The following is a 24,492-nucleotide window of genomic DNA, read 5'->3' on the forward strand; positions in this document are numbered from 1 at the left end:
TCCCACTTGGGCGGATTGACGGTGGACGCCCGGGGCCGGTTGCGGGCAAAGGGGAGGGGCCTCCGGGTGCTGACCAGCCAATTGAGGCCTCCCGGAAGTACTGCCGGGGCGCTTCTAAGGTAGGCTGCGCCGTGGGGGGAGGGGGTGGAATGATGTCAGGGCTCTCTTTTAAAGGGGACCTGGGCAGAGTCCAGGGGCTGAGTGTCGCCTGTCCGGGAAGACTTCGCTTCCGAGCGGCAGCACATGACTTCGTGAACGCGTGGCCCTTGAGGAGGCCGGCCCTGAGTATTTTACCCAAAGCATTTCTTTACTGAGCACTGAGGAAGATCCTTTTCCGTGTAAAATTTAAAATTCTGACATTACTCGAACACCTGCTATGTGTTTGCGGAGCACTTCCACCTATGTTACACAGATTATATTAAATCCTTGCAGTAACTCTATCAGATAGCTGCATTCTTATTCCCATTTTGCAGATGTGGGAACCGACATCTGTGACTAGCCGGGGGCTATCCAGCTAGCGACAGCAGGGGTCTGCATGTCGGCAGCTTCCAGCCCCGCTGGGGTCTACTGCTGCAACCGTGCAAGGTATCCTAAATTCACTTACTAAACTGAACCATAGTTATTTGCCTCTACTGATACCTTTCCCACTAAACTGTGAGATTAAATTTGGTAAAAGTGAAGACAGCATCACTGAAGACAGGAAAGTGCAGAAATCACATTTTAATGAATTATTACATTGTGGACACTCTTGTATAGCCATAGGGGGGTTTAAGAAACAGCGTGACTAGCTACCCGCCTCTCTCAGTCGCTGCCCGGCTGCTCCTTCGAGGTGACTTTTTCTGAATTCTAACACCAAAGGTTAGTTTTGCCTATTTAGGAACTTTATGCAAATGTAACCATAGATATGTATTCATAAAATGAGTCAGTGTGCAACCGGTAAAAATAATGAGGAAGTTTTATATAATTTGATATGAAACACATCAGCACACGGGGCTAAATCAAAGCAAAGAAAGTCAGACAGTCCTCAGAGTGTTAGATGTCTGAGTCTCCAAAGAGTGTATGAGTACATAACCATTGGTTATACATGAGTATATAACATATATAAGAGTATATAACCATTGGTAAATGTGGGTAAATTAGGGGAGAATTACTTTTTTACTATATAAACTATTTTTTTTGGCATTGAATTGTTTTTTAGCTTGTTCATGTATATATTATTTTTTTCTTTTTTTTTTTTTGTGGGAGAATACATACAACATAAAATTTACCATCTTAACCATTTTAAGTGTACCTTAAGTGTTGTTAAATACATTCATAACGTGCAAGTATTACCACCATCCATCTCCAGAACTCTTTTCATCTTGTAAAACTGCAACTTTGTACTCATTAGACATTAACTCACCATTCCCTCTCCCCTCAGCCCATAGCAACCACTGTTCTGTTTCTAAGCATTTAGATACCTCATATAAGTGGAACCCTACAATACTTACCCTTTTGTGACTGTCTTATTCTACTTAGCATGTTCTCAAGGTTCATCCTTGTTGTAGTATGTGACAGGATTTTTTTTTTTAAGGCAGAATAACATTCTATTTTATGAATATACCACATTTTGCTTATGTTCAGATCTTGATAGACCTTGGGTTACTTCCACATCTTAGCTATTGTGAACAATACTGCTATGAACACGGGTGGCAAAAATACTGCTTTTAATTCTTTGGCATAGATAGCCACATATGGGATTGCCAGATCATGTGGTAATTCTATTTTTAATATTTTGAGGAGCAGCCATGCTGTTTTCCATAGCAGCTGCACCATTTTACATTCCTAAAAACCATGCAAGAGGGTTCCAGTTTCTCTACATTCTCATCAACACTTGTCATTTTCTGGTTTTGTTTTTGTTTTTGTCTTTGTTTTTGAGTAGCCAACACAATGGGTATAGGTGGTATCTCATCATAGTTTTGATTTGCATTGCTCTAATGATTTGTGACGTTGAGCATCTTTTCGTATGCTTATTGGCCATTTGTATATCTTCATTGGAGCAATGTCTATTCAAATTTTTTGTCCATTTTTGAATTGATTATTTGTTGTTGAGTTTTAGTTCTCTATACATTCTGAGTATTAATCCACTATCAAATAGATGATTTGCAAATATTTTCTCCCACCCTGTGTGTTGCCTTTTTACTCTGTTAATGGTGTCTTCTGATGCACAAAAATTTTGAACTTTCATGAAGTCTAATTTGTCTATTTTTGATGTTGTTGCCTGTGTCTTTGGTTTCATATCTGAGAAATCATCACCAAATCCATGTCCTGAAGCCCTGTGTTTTACTCTAAGGATTTTATAGTTTTAATTCTTATATTTAGGTCTTCGACCCATTTTGAGTTAGTTTTTGTATATACTGTTGAGTAAGGGTCCAACTTCATCCCTTTGCATGTGGATGTCCAGTTTCCCCAGCACCATTTATTGAAGACTGTCCTTTCCCTATTGAATGGTTTTGGCACCCTTGTCAATAAGTTGTTTGACCATATATGTGAGGACTTATTTCCACTGGTCTTTACCTCTGCCTTTAAGATATATTACTTTTTAAATGAAATGAAAAACTGAAGTGAAAAAGTATCTGCATAACAAACAGCCGAGCATTTATAAAAGAAGTGCTAAGGTTCTACTTGTGAATAAACTCCATGAACTCTGGACAGCAGGGGCCACAGGGGTGGGGGAGGAGTAGCTGAAGAAGGACCCCAAAAGTGCATGTTGTTGAAGACTATAGAGCAAACTGAGCTACAAAGGCAAGAGGACAGGCTCATCAATTATTCTCTGAGATAACTATGAAGAGGAAGAGCTCAGAAACCTTATTTTGGAGGGAGAAAGGAACAAAGAGAAAGGAAAAGAAGGAGGGGCAGGAGAGACTGACAGGGTAAGAGAATCCCCCAGACCTGCCGGGCCAGCCACTCCCTCCTTGCTCCTTCTAGCTCCTCTCAGCATCTCCCCCTTTGCACACCTGGATGTCTCCCTGGCGTTTAGATTCCTTTGATCTTCTCAATTTCAGTAACTGTTAACGTACACCTACATTATAAATAAAGACATTACATCACCAATGCAGGTCAGTTCTTATCACACATGGAGGAGCCATAGAGTAGGGTCTTTGAAGACTCCCCTGATGGACCCCAAAAGGAAGACAGAGAGGATGGAATTCTGTGCCTGATGCCACCTCCTCCTTCTACTACAGATACCCAGTTGTGGCCACCAATGATTTGAGGAAAATTAGTGATCAAACAAAACTATTAAGGAAGTACTGTTAACTAAATTAACTCTGAAAATTGGATGGGTTCTTGCTGTAGCCTCAGTAATTCCCCTTTTGGATTCCTTTTTAAAATCTTATCTTACTATTTCCTTGGGGACCTAGGATGAAAGATTGGGGTGAACTGAAGAGTCAGATATCTGGGTGTAATTTGTCATCCTCAGATCAAAACCCTATCATTCTGTTTCATTTTTGTATGTTTCACAGACGGAAAACATAGGATCACCTTGCTATACACTGCATTTTCTTACGCTCTGTTGAGATATAAATGATGTAAACTGCATGTATGTAAAGAGTGCAATTTGATGAGTTTTGACATATGAATTCACCATGAAACCATTTTCCCCAATCAGGATGATGAAGATATCCATTGCCCTACAGCTCGTCATGCGCCTTTGTAATCCCTTCCTCCCCTCCCCCTCCCACCCCTTCATCCTTAGGCAAGCACTAGCCAGACATTTCTCTACTATAGGTTAGTTGTCATTTTCTAGAATTCTCTATTGTATATGATTACACAGTTATACACAATACAGTATTTATATATTTATGTATTTGTTATTTTTAAAAATTTATTTAAATTCAAGTTAGTTAACATACCATGTAGTATTGGTTTCAGGAGTAGAACCCAGTGATTCATTACTTACATGTGACACCCAGTGCTCCTCCCAACAAGTGCCCTCCTTAATGCTCGTCACCTAATTAGCATATCCCCCACCCACCTCCCTTCAAGCAACCCTTGGTTTATTCTCTGTATTTAAGAATCTCTTATGGTTTGCCTCCCTCTCTCCTTTTATCTTATTTTTCCTTCCTGTTTTTATCTGTTTCCTCTTAAATTCCACAAATGAGTGATATCATATATTTGTCTTTCTCTGACTGACTTATTTCACTTAGCATAATATATCCTCGTTCCATCCACATCATTGCAAATAGCAAGATTTCATTCTTTTTGATCGCTGAGTAAGATTCCATTGTATGCATATACCATATCTTCTTTATCCATTCATCAGTCCATGAACATTTGGGCTCCTTCCATAATTTGGTTATGTGCTGCTATAAATATTGGGGTGCATGTGCCCCTTTGAATCAGCATTTTTGTGTCCTTTATATAGAGTAAATTGTAGTGGAATTTTAAATTGTATATAATTGGACTACATAAATTGACTCATACTGTATATGTTGTCTGACTTCTTTCACTCAGCATAAGTATTTTGAGATTGCTTCGTGTTATTGCATGCAACATGTTTGTTACGTTTAATTGTTTAGTAAGTTTAATTACATGGATACCACAATTTGTTATCCATTCACCTATTGTATTTGGGTTGTTTCCTATTTTTGCTTATTGTACATAAAGCTGCTATGACCATTCTTGCGTAATTGTGTGGACATATGCTTTCATTTCTCTTGGGTAAATACCTAGGAGTGGAATGGCTGGATCATATAGCAAGTGCGTGTATACTGTTTTAAGAAAATACTATTTTCTAAAGTGTTGCCTAATATTACCTTTATCAGCAGTGTATGAGAGAGTTCCAGTTTCTCTACATCTTCACCAACATTAAGTATTGTCAGTCTTTTAAACTTTTAGCCTTCCTGGTGCTTGGGTGGCTCAGTTGGTTAGGCATCTGACTTCGTCTCAGGTCATGATCTATGATCTTACAGTTCATGAGTTCAAGCCCTGTGTTGGCCTCTGTGTTGACAGCTCAGAGCCTGGAGCCTGCTTCAGATCCTGTGTCTTCTCTCTCTCTCTCTCTGCCCCTCACCTGCTCACACTCTGTCTCTCTGTCTCTCTCTCCCTCTCTCTCTCAAAAATAAACATTAAAAAAAAAAAAAACTTTTAGCCTTCCTAACAATTTTAATGCATACTTTTCTAGTGACTAATAATGTTGAGCATCTTTTCATGTGCTCATTTGTCATCCATTTGTCTTCTTCAGTAAAGAAAAAAATCCCATTTTTATTTTTTAAAAATTTTTTAAAAATTTATTTTTTTTTTAAATTTGCATCCAAGTTAGCATATAGTACAACAATGATTCCGGGAGTAGATTCCTTAATGCCCCTTACCCATTTAGCCCTTCCCCCCTCCCACAACCCCTCAGACCCTCTATTTGTTCTCTGTATTTAGGAGTCTCTTATGTTTTGTCCCCCTCCCAGTTTTTATATTATTTTTGCTTCCCTTCCATTATGTTCATTTGTTTTGTATCTTAAATTCCTTATATGAATGAAATCATATGATATTTGTCTTTCTCTGACTGACTAATTTTGCTTAGCATAATACCCTCTCTCTAGTTCCATCCATGTAGTTGCAAACGGCAAGATTTCATTCTTTTTGTCCCAGTCCTATTTTTAAATTGATTGTCTGTTTATTAAGTTGTGTTCTTTATGTAGTCTAAATACACGTCCTTTGCAGATTATATGTTTTGCAATTATTGTTTCCCAATGTATGGCTTATCTTTTTTATTTTTGTAACAGTGTCTTTTAAAGAGCAAATGTATATATTTTTTTTATTTTGATCAAGTCCAAACCTAAAGTCAGTAAGAATTTCTCTTATATTTTCTTCTTGAAGTTCTAAAGTTTTAGCTCTTGTGTTTAGGTCTCTGTTTCATTTTGAGTTAATTTTTGTACATGGTATCAGGTAAGGGTTGAGGTTCATATTTTTCACATATTGCTATCAGATTATTCCAATAGTATTATTTTTTTTAATTATTATTATTTTTTTTTTTAGCGTTTATTTATTTTTGAGACAGAGAGAGACAAAGCATGAACGGGGGAGGGTCAGAGAGAGGGAGATACAGAATCTGAAACAGGTTCCAGGCTCTGAGCTGTCAGCACAGAGCCCAACGCGGGGCTCGAACTCACAGACCGCGAGATCATGACCTGGGCCGAAGTCGGCCGCTTAACCGACTGAGCCACCCAGGCGCCCCCAATATTATTTTTTGAAAAGAATATATTTTGTCCGTTGAATTGCCTTAACATCTTTGTTATTAGTCAATTGATCTTATATATATGAATTTATTTCTGGACCTTCTATTTCGCTCATTGATCTATGTGCCAATACTGCATGTTTTTATTTACTGTAGTTTTATGAATCTTGAAATTAGGTCATGTAAGTCCTTTATTCTTCTTTTTCAAGTTGTTTTGAACCACTTAAAATTCTAGGTTCTTGGGGCACCTGGGTGACTCAGTTAGTTAAGTATCCGACTTTGGCTCAGGTCATGATGTCATAGTTTGTGGGTTCAAGTCCCGTGTCGGGCTCTGTGCTGACAGCTCAGAGCCTGGAGACTGCTTCAGATTCTGTGTCTCCCTCTCTCTCTGCGCCTCCCTGGCTCATGCTCTGTCTTTCTCTCTCTCAAAAATAAATAAACATTTAAAAATAAAAAAAAAAATTCTAGGTCCTTTGATTCCCATACAATTTAAGATTAGCTTTTCCATTTTTTTTTTTTAATTTTTAAAGTTTATTTATTTAGAATAAATAGAAAGAGAGGCACAAGCAGGTGAGGGGCAGAGAGAAGGAGAGACAGAATCCCAAGCAGGCCTCACACCATCAATGCAGCACTCACAAGCTGTGAGATCATTACCTGAGCCAAGATCAAGAGTCAGCTGTTCAATTGACTGCACCATCCAGGAATCCCAGATCTTCCATTTTTCCAAGGAAGCCTGGTGGGATTTTGATTGGTTAAGAAAAATTTTTTGATGTTTATTTATTTTTGACAGAGAGAGAGAGAGAGAGAGAGCGCGCGCATGAATGGGGGAGGGGCAGAGAGAGAGGGAGACACCGAATCTGAAGCAGGCTCCAGGCTCTGAGCTGTCAGCACAGAGCCTGATGCAGGGCTCTAACTCACAGACCGCAAGATCATGATCTGAGTCGAAGTTGGATGCTCAACCGACTGAGCCACCCAGGTGCCCGATTGGTTTTATATTAAATCTATCAATCAATTTGAGGGTAATTGATATTAACAACATAGTGTTTTCTGATCCATAATCATAGTATGTCTCTTCCTGTATTAGGTCTTTTAAAATTTCTCTGTTATTATTATTATTGTATAAGTGTACTCTTTAATCCCCATTATCTATTTCACCCAGCCCCCCACCCATCTCCCCTGTGGTAACCATCAGTGTTTCTTTTCTTTTTTGTAACTTTTTTAATGTTTATTTTTGAGAGAGAGAGAGAGAGAGACAGAGTGCGAGTGGAGAGTAGAGAGAAGGAGACACAGAATCTGAAACAGGCTCTAGGCTCTGAGCTGTCAGCACAGAGCCCGATATGGGGCTCAAACCCATGAACTGCCAGATCATGACCTGAGCTGAAGTCGGACACTTAACCAACTGAGCTACCCAGCCGCCCCAAGTGTTTTCTTTTTTTTATTTTTATTTTATTTTTTTATTTATTTATTTATTTATTTTTTAATTTTTTTTTTTCAACGTTTTTTATTTATTTTTGGGACAGAGAGAGACAGAGCATGAACAGGGGAGGGGCAGAGAGAGAGGGAGACACAGAATCGGAAACAGGCTCCAGGCTCCGAGCCATCAGCCCAGAGCCTGACGCGGGGCTCGAACTCACGGACCGCGAGATCGTGACCTGGCTGAAGTCGGACGCTTAACCGACTGCGCCACCCAGGCGCCCCTGTTTTCTTTTTTTTAAATAAATGTTTATTTATTTCCAGAGAGAGAGAGAAGGGGGGTGGGGAGGGGCACAGAGAGAGGGAGAGAGAGAATCCCAAGCAGGCTCCACACTGTCTGCGCAGAGCCTGACCTCAGGAACTGCAGGATCATGACCTGAGCTGAAATCAACAGCCAGATGCTTAACCAATTGAGCCACTCAGGCACCCCAAGCCTAAAATATCTTTTATTTGGCTTTTTATAGAAAAAGTTTATTGACTCTTGCTCTAGACTTGGATGACCACATAATTATAAATGTTTTTCCTTCATGCCTAGATGCTCAACAAATCTGCCTGGAAATAAAAGAAATGAGGCAGAGAAAATCTAATGATTATTTAAAGGTAAGTGTCATAGGGTACACTTAGGTTGCAAAGCAGCCTGACTTCTGTTCCTCTGGTGATGTGAGCAGATGGAAGGGAAGGAAAGGGGTAAATGGGAGAGGAGGTGGTGAATATTCTGGTAGTGGGACTCATTGGGATTCAGCAGTGGCCTGAAGAATGTTAAGAGGACTTCATTGGCTTCTAATTTCATCAGCAGTGAAAGGAAAGTGGTGAGCAATTGAGGAAAGTGGTAAGCCAGTATGACTTGTATCCTTACAGGAAGAGGAAATTTTGGACACAGATACCTCCAGGAGCAATGGAGATGGGGAAGGTGGCCAGACTTGGGAATGTGTGGAAGAATTGAACAGAGAAAATTTGCTCATGGATTGGACGTGTGGTGAGATAGAAAAAGGGGAGTCTAGGATGAACCCTGGGTTTTGGCCCGAACATGTGGAAGCACTGATTTGTTATTGAGATGGGGAAAGTCGCTGGATTGGGCAGTGGGGGTCAAGAGTTAGGTGGTTGTGCATCTTGAGTTTAAAGTTAGCCTATTTCCCCTGGCCTTGGTTTCTACTAACTCTGAGTGTGGTGGGAAATCTCTCTGGTAAAAGGCCCCCAATGGACTCCATTTCCACATCACTCCAAGGTTAGTGTTTATTTTTCTGTTTACTGGTAATTTGAAATTGGACATTTTCTATCTTTTGGTTATGCTGAGGGTGTGAGTCTTGTGTTGTTTTATATGTTGTTTTTGTTGTTCTGTTTTTGTTTTTGTGGAGATATTTTAGACAAGTAGGGTTTATGGGCTGCCATTACCTATTGTCATAGGTTGAATCGTATCCCCCTCTCTAAATTTATATGTTGATGTCCTAATCCTCAGTGCCTCAGAATGTGGCTTTATTTGGCCTGTCTTTATGGAGGCAATAAGTTAAAATGAAGCCCTCAAGGTGGGCCCTAAGCCAGTATGACTTGTATCCTTACAGGAAGAGGAAATTTTGGACACAGATACCTACAGAGGAAAGATCATGTGAAAACATAAAGAGAAGACAACCATTTACAAACCAAGAAGGGAGGCCTCAGTAAGAATCATCCTGGCTGACACCCTTATCTTGGACTTCCAGCCTCCAGAGTTATAAAACAGTAGATTTCTATTGCTTAAGCCCCTCCCCTTTCATTTTGTGGTGATTTTTTATGGCATTCCTAACAAACTAATATGCCTGAGTCACTCAGAATTCTACTGTATAACTTTAAAAAAAATTTTTTTTTAATGTTTATTTTATTATTTTTGAGACAGAGAGAGACAGAGCATGAACGGGGGAGGGGCAGAGAGAGAGGGAGACACAGAATCGGAAGCAGCCTCCAGGCTCTGAGCCATCAGCCCAGAGCCCGACGCGGGGCTCGAACTCACGGACCGCAAGATCGTGACCTGAGCTGAAGTCGGACGCTTAACCGACTGAGCCACCCAGGCGCCCCACTACTGTATAACTTTTTATGTGACTTTTTGTCCCTAAAAATCCCTTCCTTACCAGACTGCATACAGTACATGAGCCTGAGGGTTAAAGGGCAGGGCAGGCTGTATAATTTGTGGGACCCAGTGCAAAATAAAAATATAGGAAAAAATGTGCAGTTAAAACTGCTAAAATATAAAGATTTTTTCCTTAAAAAGCTTAATATTTATAAAACGTAATAGGGGAAATAGTGATACACAGGTGACCACATCATCTTATACCTTTGTTTGTATTTTCGGAGTTATAATATTATATGATACAATAAGTAGCAATACTTTCCTAATGTGGTATCTTGATTTAGCACAAGATTTTTCTGGCTACCCTAGCTACTTCCAATTCACCTAAGCTATATATATAATGAAAAAAGTATTTTTAATCTTTATTTTTGAGAGAGAGAGATAGAGAGAGTGCAAGTGGGGAAGGAACAGAGATAGAGGGAGACACAGAATATGAAGCAGTCTCCAGGCTCTATGCGCTCAGCACAAAACCCAACTCGGGGCTCAAACTCATGAACCGCAAGATCATGACCTGAGCCAAAGTCCAATGCTTAACCGACTGAGCCACCCAGGTACCCCATATATATATAATTTTTAAGTAATCTCCACATCCAATGTAGGGCTTAAACTTACAACCTTGAGATCAAGAGTTGCATGCTCCACTGACTGAGCCACCAAGCCAGCCAGGTGCCCCTCACTTAAGCTGATTTAGGTTTTTTTGTTGTCACATGCAACTTTAGAATCCCGGTTAGTATCCTACCATCTTCAGGCTGCAGTGCACAAGGAGGGAAGAAGGCACTGCAGAACCAAAGGGAGTGAGTGGAGAGCCGATGTCCTCAGGGCGGCCAGTGTCCCCTTTTCATCCCTGCCCACAGACACCAGGCCCTGCCCCCCTCCCTGTGGAACTGCCCCCTACCTTGCTTCCAGGTGTGACTTCACAGACTATCGGGTTCCACAGTATCCTGGAGCTCAAGGCTGCTAAGTCTGAAGGATTTCAAGAGATATACAGACTATGGCAAAGAGGACAGGAGTGGAGACCCTCTTCTTTGTTCTCTTCCTGGACTGTTGGCAAGGTACAGAGCTTCTACCCTTTCCATCTGATCGAAGGTACTGTCACAAATCTAGTGGCAGATACACAAGTGAGAGACTCACTGTGAGCCTAAATCAGGCAGGAAATGGTGTTTTCCTCCCATGAGTTCTGGAATGGTAAACACAGGGTTTCTCCCCACCTCTATCTTCCTTACCTCCCTGAATCTACCACAGGGACCTCTTGCCCATAAGGGAGTAACTTTAACATTTTTCTTAACTGAAGCTTTCTCAAAAGACCTCTATGGGAGGGTAGCCCACATGTACATTGAGCTTTTTGTTATAAAATTTTTCAAACATAAACAAAAGTAGAAAAATTAGCATGAGCCTCTATATACTAATTAGGCTGATCTTGTTTCATCTACCCCCCCCCCCCGCCCCTCGCACTACATTTTAAATGACAGCTTTTTTGAGATATAATTCACATATCATAAAATTTACACATTTAAAGTATATAATTCAGTGGTTTTAGTATATTCACAGAGTTGGGAATCAGCACTAATTTTAGAACATTTTCATCACCCCAAAAAGTACTATCACGCTCGTTGTGTCACTCCCATTCCCTCTTTCCCACAGACCCTGGCAATCACTAATCTGCTGACTGCTCTATGGATTTGTCTAGTCTTGATATTTTCAAATCTTGATAGTTCAAATATAGTTCAAATAGTCTTGATAGTTCAAATATAGTTCATACATGTGATATTTTGTGACTGGCTTCTTTCACTTAACATGTTTCATGGTCCATCTGCATTGTAGCCTACATCAGTATTTCATTCCTTTCTATGGCTAAATAATATTCCATTATATGGATGTGCCACAGTTTGTTAGTCCACTTATAATTCAATGGGCATTTGTGTTGTTTCCACACTTTGGCTATCTGAATAATGCTGTTATGAACATTTTATGAATATAGAGTTTTCAAAGTGAATATTAGATTTACATACTCTATTTTTAAGGTTTCACTGCATTTGGAACCACTTTTGCTATATACTCAACAAATTAGCTGACAGCATTCTGGCAAATTCTCAGTGTAAAGATCCTGAGTCTGTGGAGAGAAGCAAAAAGGACAGTAGGTGCATTGTACAAATTGTCAGTCAGGGGTGACATTGGGAAAAGGGGAGAAGGTGACCACCCTTGTCAGGGTGCTTTAAAAACCAAAGCGTTTTTGTGAACAAATGTTTTACTGCATGGGCTTACTTACACGTCCATTATATTTATTCTTAATGATTCACTCATATCTCAACAAAAGAGAACTTTTTACTTCTTTTATTTACCAAAACGCATTATACCCTGAAGTAATGTCTATGCACCATTAACTACCTGATTACCAATTTTCCTGTAGAGTTGAAAGATGCCATGTGCACAAATTACTCAATGGCTATGCACATTTTCTGTCAGGAAACCAGGTGAGAATCAGCATTGTCACTGGCTGTAAGAAGTTCAGATTCTTGCAGATACTTTATGAATGTTGAGGTACTCTGAGTCTGTGGGTGCTATGGTCCTGAAAACCCTTCGTTAGGGGATAAGTTTCTCTTCCTTGGTTGTTTGCCACTTCCCCGAGGCCAGAATAAAGGGCTGGCCTTGACCTAGAATCAAGAAAATTTGTGTAGAAACTAAGATGTCACAATGTTCATAAAGGAAAGCCTGAAAATATAGTTCAAAATTCCATGAGTTTTTACAGTCTTTTAGCTACAATTAATCCATATCCTTGATGTAGTCACATGAGTGTCAGCAGAAGTCTTGAAATCAGTCCATGATGGCCTAGGGGAGATTGTTGGCTCCATGCCTTTACATTTATACCTTCATTTTTTTATTCATCAGTGACAACCTCAGGAATTCCTTGTGTTTATCAAACAGGTCAAGTAGAGGTGGCCTCAGGCCTTCTGAGCCCCCTCCAAACATAGACCCTAAAGTGGATTAGGGCTGAGTATGCAGTATTGTTCTCTGTTTTCCAAAACAAGAAGGGATCCCATTTCCAAGATGGTCAAAGTTATTGCTTTTTGGCATCATTTCCTATGGAGGGGAAAGTTTTGTTGAGAACACTGAGATATGTGTCCATGTGTCTTTGCACCCCCCCCAAAAAAAAAAAAAAAAAAAAAACAAAAACTGAGCACTGAGCATAACCCTGCTTGGACCCAGTGCCATTTATTGCAGTTCAGAGTAGATAACAATGGGACACGATAAGGGGAGAGCACTTTTCAGTCTACAGATGACATAAGCAAATTTCATCTTACCCCCTCCTTATAGGCCTCTGTGGCTGGCTTCTTTCCTACCAGTCTCAGATGAGAAAACCAAATCCCACAGAACTTTACTGCCCAAGGTCACAAGGCACTCAAAAGGTGGACTAGAACCCAAGTCTGGTGCTCTTTCTCCTAAAACAGGTAAAGTGCATGATATTCCCCTCAAAATACCATGCAAAGCAGTATTGATTTAAGAATACATGCACACATGCTCTCTCTTTCAAAAATAAATAAACTTTAAAAAATACATGCAGATCAAATGAAAGATTTAATTACAGATGAAGTTTATTTCCCCACAGGCTCAAATACTGAATTTTCATCAAGTTCAAAAAATTTGGATGAAGGTTTGGCTAAACTATTTGGTAGGTACCTCCCTCGTGTGAAGCCATCAGGCTGTCTTTGAAGAGTCTCATGCTTGTCCACAGATGTCTCTCAGATAGCGTGATGGTTTGGTGGGAGGGAACGTGCTTGCCTTGAAGCTGGAACTGGTTCTTTGAAGTGTCAGAGTCCCAGGAAATTAAGCAAAGCATAGAAGATAAACAGAAAGGATTGTGCCCCTCAAAGGGGGGGGTCCCTGTAGCAGCAGCAGGGCCTCTATGTGGGAGTTATTGCAAATGTTGAGTCAGACCCCATCTTAGACCAGCTGTATCACATCTGCCTGACAAGGTGCCTGACAAGGTATCTGAGGCTTAACCGACTGAGCCACCCAGGCGCCCCTGCAATCTGTGGGTTTGAGCCCCGCATCGGGCTTTGTGCTGACAGCTAAGAGCCTGGAGCCTGCTTCAGATTCTGTGTCTCCCTCTCTCTCTGCCCCTCCCCAACTTGTGCTCTGTCTCTCTGTCTCAAAAATAAATAAACATTAAAAAAGAAAAAGGACTCAGAATAAATGCCACATCAATGGAATTTGTGATGATTATTTTCTGTGGCCTAGCAAAGTAAACTTAGAAGGGAAAAATAAAACGTCCCCAAGGGACAGATAGAAACCATCTTTTAAAAAGGAGGAAAACTTGGGGCACCTGGATGATTCAGTTGGTTAAGCATCAGACTCTTGATACCAGCTCGGGTCTTGATCTCAGGGTCGTGAGTTCTAGCTCCACGTTGGGCCCCATGCTGGGTCTGAAGCCTTCTAAATCAATCAATCAATCAATCAATCAATCTAATATATTTCAAAAATATATAACTATGAAAAATTACTAACAGTTTTATAAGGGAAGAGTTTTCTGAGCTTATGCAATCTGTTATTCTCCCTGCCCTCCCCAGGCTCCACCCAATTTTTATAGATACAGTTTTCATACACAACATTTATAAGTGAATTTTGAAACTGTCTGGGGATAGCCTTGCCCCTGGGGTTTGTCATGTCCTGGGAAGTCCTGATGAGACTTGGAATTTTCTGGGTCAGCCCCTCCCTCACTGCAGGTTCTTCTCTGAGGCACAGGATGTGTCATGTGGGATCTCAGTCTGCAGCAGCCCTTCCAGGACTACCTCAAAGACTTTTACGATGTTTGCAGCTCATCCAGTTAGTGTCCCAGGAAGCTAGTCCCTGCATGTCACATACTGACCCATTTGGATTGCTGATATCACTATGGCACCAGAGTGTAGTCTACTGATGCCCAATATCTATGTACAGGAGTGACTCAGTAAATATCATGGTTAACTGGATCCAGAGCTCACCTGGGAGGGCCCACTACTTCTCAGTCGGCTGAGCCTACTGCCTGCCTTCTGGCTGCCTTGAGCTGAGCTGGTTTTCCAGCTTGTCATATTGTTCTGTGCAGCTGTGTCAGTGTGTTCGGTTGTGTCTGTGTGTACTTCTATCTCTCCCATGTGCCTGGATGGCTCAGGGGTGCAGACCAGGCAGCAGGTCTCAGTCTGCTTTGTTTGTGTTTTCTTTAAAATATCTAACCATTCAGTGCCTACTATCTATAAGTCAACCATTATACATTTCTTTTTTTTTTTTTAACGTTTATTTTTTTGAGAGACAGAGGAAGACAGAACATGAGCTGGGGAGGGGCAGAGAAGGAGGGAGACACAGAATCCGAAGCAGGCTCCAGGCTCCTGAGCTGTCAGCACAGAGCCCTATGCAGAACTTGAACTCACGAACCGCGAGATCACAACCTGAGCCTAAGTCGGTCCCTTAACCGACTGAGCCACCTGGGCACCCCTACATTTCTTTGTACAGTTTGAGTTCCAAATGTTTATTTCAGTCCTGTTATTTTGAACATGGGCCACATTTTACCCTCAAACAATGCTATATGGCTCACAGTGATAAAAGGTTCACAAAAATTTCGTTACTACTTTATGTATCCTTTCCCACATTTATTGAGATACAATTGACATATAACATTGTTTAAGTTTAAGGTGTAAACATGGTGATTTGATATACATATATATTGCAAAATTATTAACACTGTAGTATTAACTAATTCTTCCAACTGCTTCCCATAATTATTTCTTTTTTGTGGTGAGAACATTTAAGATCTACTCTCTTAACAACTTTCAAGTATATAATACAGTATCATTAACTATAAACACAATGTTGTACATTAGATCCCCACAACTTGTTCATCTTGTAACTGGAAGTTTGTAATTTTTGATCAGTATCTTCCCATTTTCCCCACCCCTTAGGCCCTGGCAATCACCATTCTACTTTGTTTCTATGAGTTTGAGTTTTTTAGATTCTATATATAAGTGAAGTTACACAGTATTTGTGTATCTCTGTCTGGCTTATTTCTCTTAGCATTATGCCCTCACGGTCCATTCATGTTGTTGCAAAAGACAGTATTTCCCATGGCTGAATAATATTCATTATAGATCTATATCTGTATCTATCTCACCTCTTCTTTATCCATTCATTCATTGATAGACAGATTGTTTCCATATCTTGGCAATTGTGAATAATGCTGCAGTGAGCATAGGAATGCAGATATTTCCTCGAGATCCTATTTGCATTACCTTTGGATAATACCCAGAGGTGGGATTGCTGGATCCTATGATAGTTCTATTTTAACTTTTTGAGGAACTTCCATGCTGTTCCCATGGAGCCTGTACCAATTTACATCCCCACCAACAGTGCATAAGGGTTTCTTTTTCTCCACATCCACATGAATAGTTGTTATTTCTTGTCTTTTTGATGGTAGCCAATCTCACAAGTGTGAGAATGTGGCTTTCATTTGCATTTCCCTGATGATAAGTGATGTTGACATCATTTCAAGAATCTGTTGACCATTTTTATGTCTTCTTTGGAATAATGTCCATCTAATTCCTCTGACCATTTAAAAGTTGTATTTATTTTTCTTCTATGAGTTGTATGAGGTCTTTATGTATTTTGGATATTAATCCCTTATCAGATATATGGTTTGCAAATATTTTCTTCCATTCTGTTTTTCATTTTGTTGATATATTCTTTTGCTGTACAAAAGCTTTGTAGTTTGATATGGTCCCACTTGTTTAGTTTTGCTTTTGTTCCCTGTGCTTTTGATATCATGTCTAAAAAATTGTTGCCAAGACCACTGTCAAGGAAATTTTCTCCTATGATTTCTTCTAGGATTTCGTGGTTTCAGTTATTAAGTCTTTAATCCATTTTGAGTCATTTTTTTGTGAGATGTGTATGATAATGGTCAATTTTCATTCTTTGCATGTGGCTATTCACTTTTCTCAACACCATTTATTGAAGAGACTATCTTTTCCCCATTGAGGTTTTTTTTTTTTTTTTTTTTTTTTGCTTTCTTGTCAAATATGAGTTGACTATATATGCAAAGTTTATTTGGGGGCTATCAGTTTTATTCCCTTAATCTATGTGTCTATTTTTATGCCATACAATACTCTTTGATTGCTAAGGCTTTGTAGTATAGTTTGAAAGAAGGAAGTATGGTGCTTCCAGGATTGTTCCTTTCTCAGAATTGCTTTAGCTATTCAGGGTGTTCTGTGGTTCCAGATGAATTTTAGAATTGATTTTTCTATTTCTGTGAAAAATGCCATTGGGACTTTTTTTTTTTTTTTTTTTTTTTGAGAGCGCAAGTCGGGGAGAGGCATAGAGAGAGACAGAGACAGAGACAGAGAGAGAGAATCCCAAGCAGGCTCCATGCTGTTAGCACAAAGCCCAAATGAGGCCCAATCCCACAAACTGTGAGATCATGACCTGAGCCAAAATCAAGAGTCAGACGCTTAACTGATTGAGGCACCCAGGCCTCCTGTCATTGGGATTTTGATAGGGATTCCATTAAATCTATAAATGGCTTTGGATAGTATGGACATTATAACAATATTGATTCTTCTGATCCATGAACATGGGATATCTTTCCATTTGTTTGTGTCTTTGTCAACTTTTTTTCACCAAAGTCTTGTCGTTTTAAGTGTATAGATCTTTCACTTCTTTGGTTAATTTTTTCTAAGTATTTCATTGTTTTTAATGCTATTGTGAATGAGATTCTTTTCTTTTTTTAAAGCAGATTTTATTTATTTATTTGTTTATTAAAATTTTTTTTTAATGCTTATTTGTTTTTGAGAGAGAGAGAGCATGAGCAGGGGAGGGGCAGAGAGAGAGGGTGACACAGAATCTGAAGGAGGCTCCAGGCTCTGAGCTGTCAGCACAGAGCCCAACATGGGGCTCCAACTCAGAAGCCATGAGATCATGACTTGAATTGAAGTTGGACCATTAACTGACTGAACCACCCAGGCACCCTGAGATTTTTTTCTTTTCAGATGCTTCATTGTTAGTATATAGAATTGTAACTGATTTCTATGATTTTGTATCCTGCAACTTTACTAAGTTCATTGATTATTTCTAACAGTTTTTGGGTGGAGTCTTTAGGATTTTCTCTGTATGAGATTATATCATCTGCAAACAAAGATAATTTTACTTCTTTCTTTTCTTTTTTTTTAAATTTTTTTTATCTTTATTTATTTTTGAGAGAGAGAGAGTATGAGCAGGGGAGGAGCAGAGAAAGAGGGAGACACAGAATCCAAAGCAGGGTCCAGGCCCTGAGCGGTCGGCACAGAGCCCTACGTGGGGCTCGAACTCACGAACCGTGAGATCCTGACCTGAGCTGAAGTTGGACGCTCAACTGACTGAGCCACCCAGGTGCCCCTACTTCTTTCTTTTCTGATTTAGATGACTTTTATTTCTTTTTCTTGCCTGAGTGCTCTGGCTAGCACTTCCAGTACTGTGTTGAATAGGAATGATGAGAGTCAGCACCTTTCTCTTGTTCCTGATCTTAGATGAAAAGCTTTAAACTTTCACTGTTGAATATGGCGTTAGCTGTGGGCTTGTCATATGTGGCCTTTATGATGTTAAGGTATGTTCCTTCTACACTCAATTTGTTGAGCATTTTTATCATGAAAGCATGTTGTATTTTGTCAAGTGTTTTTTTCTGCATCTGTTGAGGTGACCATACGATCACCTTCATTCTATTAATGTGGTATATCACATTTACTGATTTACATATGTTGAATCATCCTTGAATTTGATGGATAAATTCCATTTGATTATGGTGTATGATCCTTTTAATGTGCATTTTAATTGTTTGCTAATATTTTGTTGAGAAGTTTGCATTTGTATTCATCAGAGATACTGGTCTGTAGTTTTCTTATCTGGCTTTTCATGTATTATTTGGCTTTGCTAGTCTTGTAAAGTGAGTTTGGGAGTGTTTCCTCTTATTCAGTTTTTTTGAGGAGGATTGGTATTAATTATTCTTTAAATGTTTGGTAGAATTAACCTGTTAAGCCATCTGGTCCTGGGTTTTTTCTTTGCTGGGGAGATTTTGATTATTGATTCAATCTCCTTACTCATTATTGGTCTGTTACGATTTCCTATTTCTTCATGATTCAGTCTTGGTACGTTGTTTGTTTCTAGGAATTTATCCATTTCTTCTAGGTTGTTCAATTTTTTGGTATAATAGTTCATAGTAGTCTTATGATCCTGTGGTATCAGTTGTAATGTTTCCTCTTTCATTTAAGATGACTCTTCCCAATGTTTCCCTTGGTTTAGCTAAAGATTTGCCAATTTTGTGTATCTTTTTAATAAACCAACTCTTAGTTTTATTTATCTTTTCTATTATTTTTCTTGTATCTGTTTCATTTATTTTTTCTCTGATCTTTGTTATTTCTTTCCTTCTTCAAACTTTGGGCTTAGCTTGTTCTTCATTTTCTAGTTCCTTGAGATATGAAGTCAGGTTGTTTATTTCAAATATTTATTTTTTTCTTAATGTGGGCATTTATTGCTATAAACTACCCTCTTAGAACTGTTTTTATAGCATTCCATAAGTTTTGGTAAGTTGTGTTTCCATTTTTGTTTGTTTCAAGATTTTTTAAACTTCCCTTTTGATTTCTTCTTTGACCCATTGGTTGTTTAGCACTGTGTGTGTGTGTGTGTGTGTGTGTGTGTGTGTGTGTGTTTAATGCTTATTTATTTTTGAGAGAGATAGAGAGAGAGAAGGAGACAGAGAGAATGAGCAGGGGAGAGGCAGAGAGAGAGAGAGGGAGACACAGAATCTGAAGCAGGCTCCAGTCTCTGAGCTGTCAGTACAGAGCCTGATGCAGTGCTCAAACCCACGAACCATGGGATCATGACCTGAGCCAACATCAGACATTTAACCAACTGAGGCACCCAGGTGCCCCCAGGACTGTGTTGTTTAATTTCCACATATTTGTGAATTTTCCAGCTTTCCTCCTGGTATTGTTTTTTAGTTTTATACCTTTGTGGTCACTGTGAAATCATTGGTATGGTTTCAATCTTCTTAAATTTGCTAAGACTTGTTTTGTGATCTAATATATGATCTATCCTGGAGAATGTTCTGTGTGTACTTGGGAAGAATGTGGGGTTTTTGTTTGTTTGTTTGTTTAAATGTTTATTTTTGAGAGAGAGAGAGAGAGAGAGAGAAAGAGAGAGAGAGAGGGAGAAGACCAGTGGGGGAGAGGCAGAGAGAGAATGTGACACAGGATCTGAAGTGGGTTCTGTGCTGACAGCAGAGAGCCTGATGCGGAGCTCAAATTCACGAACCATGAGATCATGACCTGAGCTGAAGTTAGACGCTTAACCGACTGAGCCACCCAGATGCCACAGGAGAATGTGTTTTTTGCTGCTGTTGGATGGAATGCTCTGTATATGTATGTTAGGTACATTTGGTCTAAAATATGGTTCAAGTCCAACATTTCCTTGTTGCTTTTTCTGTCTAGTTGATCTGTCCATTGTTGAGATTGGGAAAAGCTGATTGCTCACTGTGCTCTTCCTTTCCTGGCATGGAGAAATCTTTCTAGCTGGGAAGTTCCCTCTTGATGTTGAGCTCTGCCAGTTTAGGATGTGGGATGATGCAGACAAAATGAAGCTGTCTTCCTTCTCTCACGAGCAGGGGAGAGGCAGAAGGAGAGAGAGAATCTTAAGTAGGCTCCATGCCCAGTATGAAGCCAGACATGGGGCTTGATCTCAAGACCATGAGATCATGACCATGAGATCATAACTTAAGCTGAAATCAAGAGTCAGATCCTTAATTGACTGAGCCACCCAAGCACCCCAGTCTTCCTTCTCTTTTTATGCGACTATCTTAGGGTTTTTGTTGTTGTTGTTCCATGTGTTGCTAAAGTTTCTGAGGTGGAACTCTCTCAGGGCTGTTTATGTTCATAGATAGCTGTATAATTATTAATCTGTGTCAGAGGATGGAGACCATGATCTCCTATGTCACCATTTTTGTGATGCCACTCTCTCCATCCTCTTTGAAGCTCCAGCACCTTGTGTGGTTTCTGAGTAGAGCTAGGGCTTGGTAAAAAGTTGTACAAATGATCCATAGTCTTCCACTTTGTCCCAGTGTACACAGGCATTATGATTTTTAGGAACTTATGCTTGGTTCTTCCATATAATAATGGGTCATCAAATCTGAGTGGCCAGGATCATCTCAGTGAGACGCATTCAGGTGTTGCCTTAAACTTGGCTGCAATAACTGAAGTATCTGAATTTAGTGGCTTAAACAAGGAGGAGGAGTTTATTTTCCTTCTGTTCCAAACAGTCTGAGGGAAGCAAGCTGGTGCCACGCTCAGTGACTTTGGTCAGGGCCTTGACTAGTGCATGTGTCTCTTGTATATAAGATGGCTTCTGCAGCTCCAGACATCATATCTGCTTTCAAGGTAGGAGATAAAAGAGATGTGGAAGCACAGCCCCAGCATTACATTTTCTTCTCTCTAGTAAGATTCTTCCAGGGTTCCAGGAGTCTCCAGAGGACTTTTGTGTGTCCCATAGCCCTCCCCTGGCTGCCAGGGAGGCTGGAAAGGAAGTGTCTTTCCAAGGGTTGGTCCCTGAGTTCTAATCACTATTAGGCCCAATGGAGGCAAAATTGGCTGGTGATGGAATGCTACAGAATCTGTGACAGATATCCTTTTTCCTGTCATATGTTAATTGCATCTTTGTTTCCTTTGTATTTAATGAATTTTTTCTTCCTTCTCCACATATTACTCCACTTGTGCATGATTCCAATGAGCAGAAAACAGGCAATATTTACTAGTGGATCAGGGGTTATTGTTACAAATAAGATGATTATTAGCAGTTTCCAAATATTTAGCCTTTAGGATGATCCTCACACCGACACTATTAAGTGTTTTCACATATGTTGTTTTATTCAATTTTCACAAAACCTCTATGAGTCAAACAATCATATCTTTATCCTACCAGTGAGGGAAATGAAGATCAAAGAAATGGAGTTATTTGCCCAAGATCACCTGTTGGCGAACAACAAAATCAGAATGTGGGTCTAGATGTGTCTGCCACAAAACAGGATCTTCACTATGAGAAGCTTCCTACAAGTGGTAGTAGGTCTTACTGGAAGAAAATAATGCGGATCTTGTAGAAATAAGAAAGAGGTTTGTTGGTACAGAGGGACTGCTTGGGGGCAGTTTCAGAGGTGGGGAGAAGGACAACAGGAGCAAAAAGAAAAACTGTGACATTAAATATCATGAGATTTGGGGCAAAATTTCTAGTCTCATATCCATAGTAAGTAATGTTTCCTTTTGGAATATCTAGTGAAATCTCAATTTTTCAGAAATGATTTAGCTAGATTAAATTCTCCTTCTTAAGACAAGGCATTTTAGAGTATAACATTATGTGTCTGTTGCATTTGTATCCTTTATTCACTGATTTCATAGACTACTTTAGGTACTTTTCCTGGACTGCTGGTATTAACATGCCTTTCCTTGCTTCACTTGAGATGAAATTCAACTGCAAGTGTTTTCCAAAGTTCCGTTTGATGATACAAGAACAGCAGGCAAGTCAATTACAAAGAGAGAAGTTAAGGAAAGCAAGTATATGCCTTTAAAATTATAAGTGTACAGGGGCGCCTGGGTGGCGCAGTCGGTTAAGCGTCCGACTTCAGCCAGGTCACGATCTCGCGGTCCGTGAGTTCGAGCCCCGCGTCGGGCTCTGGGCTGATGGCTCGGAGCCTGGAGCCTGTTTCCGATTCTGTGTCTCCCTCTCTCTCTGTCCCTCCCCCGTTCATGCTCTGTCTCTCTCTGTCCCAAAAATAAATAAACGTTGAAAAAAAAAAATTATAAGTGTACATACTTATAAAACCTATGTGTTGTATTATTTGTATTACCCTATCATTTTAACATTCTTAACCAAGGTATGTAGGGGCAAAACCAAACTGAGATGTGGAAGAAAACATTGTCCAATACTCTCCATGACCTTCTGCCAACTATGGAAGTCTGTGGTCTAAAGTACAAATATCACTATATTTTGGGGGTGATCTCTGAAGTTCATGTGTCAGGGAGGTTCTCTCACTCTGCAGGCTGTTCAGAGGATGAGAACCAGATTTGCAAGTGGTGTTCACTTTTCCTGGTAACACTTGCCGTGATTAGTGTAATGACTTTCTATTCAACAGCACTTTATAGTTCAATGTTCACGAGTGCCCTGGTCATTGATTTGGGACAGTAAAGCCTTCCCACATCCCTCCCCACATCTCCCCACCCTACACTCTAGCCTCTGGAAAATATTTGCACAAAGAGACAGAGCCCCTTTCTCCCTTTGGACTGATGCTCAAATGCCAAAGCTGAGAGGAAGAAGCTGGTCACATGCGAAAAACATGTACATTAACCTAAATCACACAGGTGACAGAGAAACTCTTTAATGTGGCACTGTGTACATTAGGAAAAAAATTTAAATTGGATAATTATTTATCAGGATAAGCCAGGCATGTATCCCACGTTGAAATTATGAAACTATTAGTAAACCATTTTTAGAGCTAACAGTCCTCCCCATGCATTTCACAAACTGCAGATTAAAGTGAATATTTTACTGTGTAGTCATGATGGGGCAGGGTGCATAATGTTATTTGGGGCATATGTGTATAATGCTCCCTTGGCTGACACAATATGAGGAACACATTTTTAACAAAGTGCATTGAATTCACCAATGTTTCATCACCAGAGAACTGCACATTTCTCATTTATTGAATCAAAGTAGTCATTGTTGACTCAGTGCTTTTCCATTTATACCTTCATTTTTTATTCATCAGTGACAACATTAGGAATTCCTGGTGCTTATCCGATAGGTCAGGTAGAGGTGGCCTCAGGCCCTCTGAGACCCCTCCAAACATAGACCTTAATGTGGATTAGGGCTGAGTATGCAGTAGTATTGTTCCCTGTTTTCCAAAACAAGAAGGCATCCCATTTCCAAGATGGTCAAAGTCATTGCTTGTTGACATCATTTCCTATGGAGGGGAAAGTTTTTGTTGAGAAGATACTGAGATATGTGTCCATCTGTCATTGCTCCTTCCTGCCCTCTCCCCACCCTGCCCCCTGCCCCGGCAAAACTGAGCATTGAGCATAGCCAGGCTTGGACCCAGTGCCATTTATTGCACTTCATAGTAGATAATAACACTGGGACATGATAAAGGGAGAATACTTTTCAGTCTACAGATGACATAAGCAAATTTCATCTTACCCAATCCTCACAGGCCTCTTGTGGCTGGCTCCTTTTCCACCAGTCTCAGATGAGAAAACCAAATTCCACAGAACTTTACTGCCCAAGGTCACAAGACACTCAAAGGGTGGACTAGAACCCAAAACTGATGCTTTTTCTCCTAAAGTAGGTAAAGTGCATGATGCTCCCCTCAAAATACCATGCAAAGAAGTATTGATTTAAAAAGATTTCATGTTGGAGTACCTGGGTGGCTCAGTTGGTTAAGTGTCTGACTCTTGATTTTGGCTCAGGTCATGATCTCACAGTTCATGGGATTGAGCCCTGTGTTGGGCTCTGTGTTGACAGCATGGAGCCTGCTAGGGATTATTTCTCTCCTTCTCTCTCTCTGCCTTCCCCCTCCACCTCCGCTTGTGCTCTGTCTCTCAAAATAAATACATAAACTTAAAAAAAAGTTTCATGTAGATCCAATGAATGATTCACACAGCTAAGGTTTATTTTCCCATAG

The 24,492-nt window shown here is 40.0% G+C and overlaps 1 long non-coding RNA gene across 2 annotated transcripts; it reads left to right on the forward strand.

Moving 5' to 3' along the window:
* Positions 1–3: 3 nt before the first annotated feature.
* LOC131485205 (uncharacterized) lies at positions 4–22,392 on the forward strand. Of its 2 annotated transcripts, XR_009248705.1 has the most exons (7): positions 4–119; positions 474–585; positions 8,220–8,284; positions 10,692–10,837; positions 13,098–13,231; positions 13,390–13,452; positions 22,276–22,392. It is a non-coding gene; the product is annotated as an uncharacterized LOC131485205 (long non-coding RNA). The 2 variants fall into 2 exon arrangements; XR_009248704.1 differs by lacking the exon at positions 13,098–13,231.
* The last annotated feature ends 2,100 nt before the right edge of the window (positions 22,393–24,492 follow it).

This window comes from Neofelis nebulosa, chromosome 9 (genome assembly GCF_028018385.1).
Source record: "Neofelis nebulosa isolate mNeoNeb1 chromosome 9, mNeoNeb1.pri, whole genome shotgun sequence".
NCBI classification, from domain to species: domain Eukaryota; kingdom Metazoa; phylum Chordata; class Mammalia; order Carnivora; family Felidae; genus Neofelis; species Neofelis nebulosa.